The sequence below is a fragment of the Dipodomys ordii genome, unplaced genomic scaffold (genome assembly GCF_000151885.1).
Source record: "Dipodomys ordii isolate 6190 unplaced genomic scaffold, Dord_2.0 Scaffold44, whole genome shotgun sequence".
NCBI classification, from domain to species: domain Eukaryota; kingdom Metazoa; phylum Chordata; class Mammalia; order Rodentia; family Heteromyidae; genus Dipodomys; species Dipodomys ordii.
Genome location: NW_012267260.1, coordinates 7,518,775 through 7,521,759, shown reverse-complemented (window position 1 = coordinate 7,521,759; position 2,985 = coordinate 7,518,775).

Genomic DNA, 2,985 nt, shown 5'->3' with positions numbered 1-2,985 from the left:
TTAGTTGTGGATCTTGAACTCTGCTCCTGGGTGTTGTCCCTGAGTTCTTTAGCCCAAGGCTAGCACTCTACTACTTGAGCCATAGCACCACTTCTGGTTTTCTGGTGGTTTATTGGAGATAAGAGTCTCATAGACTTTCCTGCCTGGGCTGGCTTTGAACTGCAATCCTCAGATCTCAGCCTCCTGAGTAGCTAGGATGACAGGTGTGAGCTACCGGCACCTGGCTATTAACTGATTTAATCTTCATAGGAACCTTCGTGGTTCCCTTCTTTACATGAAGAGACTAAGACACAAATTTATAATATATTCAAGTTCACAAGGCTAGTGAGGGAAGGGTTGGGTCTCCTCCCCCAGGAATCAGTCTGGAGCCTGTTTCCTTAATCTTCAACATTTGCCTATGCACACAGGTGAGGAGGCTGAGTCCAGAGGGGAAGGTACTTAGCATGTTGCAGAGAGAGTGAGAACTAGAACCCAAGATCCCTTCAGAACTTCTTTTCAGAATACTGCTTCAGTTTGCCTGATAAACTCAAGAGGGTGGGCAGGGGATGAAGGTAGCAGGGGTGCAGCTCTCTGGGGATGAAGGTAAAGGGACTGTGAATGGTTCTGGGGGAGGGGTGGGGCAGTCTGGGGCCTGATCTGATGGTGCCTGTGGTCTGAAGACCTGTGGCTCAAGAGATGTACCGGGCTCACGATGGTCTCTCCAAGAGCTTGGCTGGTTTTCTGAGGTCTGAATTGATTCCTTGCTCCATCCCCAAGTCTACCTCGTTCTCCTTGCACACTATACTACGTGTGTAAGACCCACAGTGCTCTGGGGTCATGGAGGACATTTACTCAAGAAAGTAAAGAAGTCAGATGTAGGTTAGACTCCATACAAGCTCTCAGGGGTCCCCAGGCAAAGTATACTGGATATGACTTGGTGATGGCTTCAAGACCTCCTTTCTGACTCTTCTAGGCTAGACAGCCCTCCTGGTTATAGAGTGTTCCATGTTTGTTGTTTCCCCCGTCCCTAGCCACAGCCCAAGCTTTGCTGTGCTGTGGGTATGAGCCCCTGCAGAGATCTGAGTGGCCATCCCACTCCACTGGAGACTGTGGGAGGGACGGGGCAGTGGCCCCTGTCTGCACCACAGTGCAGGACTGTCATCACACGCCGTGTGCCCTCACAAGGCGGGGACAGTGGACAATGCCAGAACAACCCCTATCACACTGGCATTAAGCCCATGGAATCAATGAGCGATCCTACCAGCCTGCTGCTATCTGCTGTGGAAGCCTGTTGTGTCCTCTTATCTCTAGCACAGGACCTCACCCAGTCCCCTCTCCCTGATTCCCAAAGGGACTCATGGCTCCCTCCAGCCTGTCTTCTTCTTTTAACAGTTTTATTGAGCTATAATTCATAATCAGCACAATCCCCCACTAAAAGTGCACAGTTCAATGGCTTTAGTGTATTCCACAGGGTGAGCAACTGTCACCACTATCAGTTTTCGAGCATTTTCCTCTCTGGGCCCTTTTTTTTTTTTTGGCAGCCCCATCCTCTCCTTGGCTCACAATTCCCTTCCCTCCACCCCCAAGGTCTCCCTCCACTTGCAAGCAGCCTCCCCTGACCCTGCTCTGCACTCTGGCCATTGTGCAATCGATTTCCCTCCTTCTGTGACTAAACTGCTTGAATGAGCGTTTCACGCCCACCGCCATCATTTGCTCAGAGTTAATAAACGTTTTTCAAAAAGCATCTATGAAGTCCAATGCCAGAGGTTTTCATATACATCATCTCATTTAATCCTTACGAGTACTCTGTGAGGTGGAGGTTGTTTTTCTGTCTGTAGAGATGAGAAATCCAAGACAGAAAGTGACTTACTTGCCCGAAAGCCCAGCCATGACCTGAACCCAGGTCCAGAGTCAGGGTCATCCCTGGAGCAAATCTGGCTTCGAAGTCCTACTGTCGATTCTTGCTCATCAGTCCTAGGCATGACTTGCATCTCACCACCACTTCCAGCCAGATGCTAGGCCTGTTCTCTCAGGCTGGTCCTTCTACCTTGGACTATATCTGAAAATCCCCTTTTTCCCTAGAGGTCTGCTTTCCTCACAAGATTTCCCCCGAGTCTTTACTGTACTCATTGTACTTAATGCTATGCTTGGCTTTCTCCCAATCCAACTGTGTGTGTGTGTGTGTGTGTGTGTGTGTGTGTGTGTGGTGTGTGTGTGTGTGTATGTGTGTGTGTGTTCCAGTTCTGAAACTTGAACTCAGGGTCTTGTGCTCTTGGCTTGGCTTTTTCACTTTTTTACTTTTTTCACTTAAAGGTAAATCTCTCTCACTTGAGCCATACCTCTACTTCTAGCTTCCTGCTAGATTAATTGGAGAAAAGAGTCTCAGTCTCACTAGGCTGTCTGCTTTGGCTGCCTTGGAACTACTTCCAATCTTCCGATCTCAGCCTCCTGTGTAGCTAAGATTACAGATGTGAACCACCAGGGGCGCCACCGAGCTGTTTGTATTTTAAAGTTTCGGCCAAGATTTCCTGATGGTTATGAGTGAGCTGTAAGTATTAAAGGCAGCTCCAAGATTTCTGGCTAGAGTTGTTGGAAGGAGGAATTGTTCTGATCTGATGTGCGGGAAGCTGTGGGTGAAGTGCCATTAGAAGGAAAGGTCAGAGGTTTGGCTTCGGCCAGGTGGAGTTGGAGACGTTTGGTGGACGTGTGGTGGAGCTGACTTCCTCCATGGTTGACTGTTCAGATCTGCCATTCTTTTGAGCTGAGTGAATTGGAGAGTCCTCTTGTCATTGTGCTACACTGCCCAGTCCTTCAATGGCCAGAAGGTGCTGTTTCTTTTTTTTTATTTTTTTGTCGGTCGTGGGGCTTGAACTCTGGGCCTGGGCGCTGTCTCTCAGCTCTTCAGCTCAAGGTGAGCGCTCTACCACTTGAGCTACAGCGCCACTTCCGGTTTTCTGGTGGTTTATTGGAGATAGGAGTCTCACGGTCTCTCCTGCCCGGGCTGGC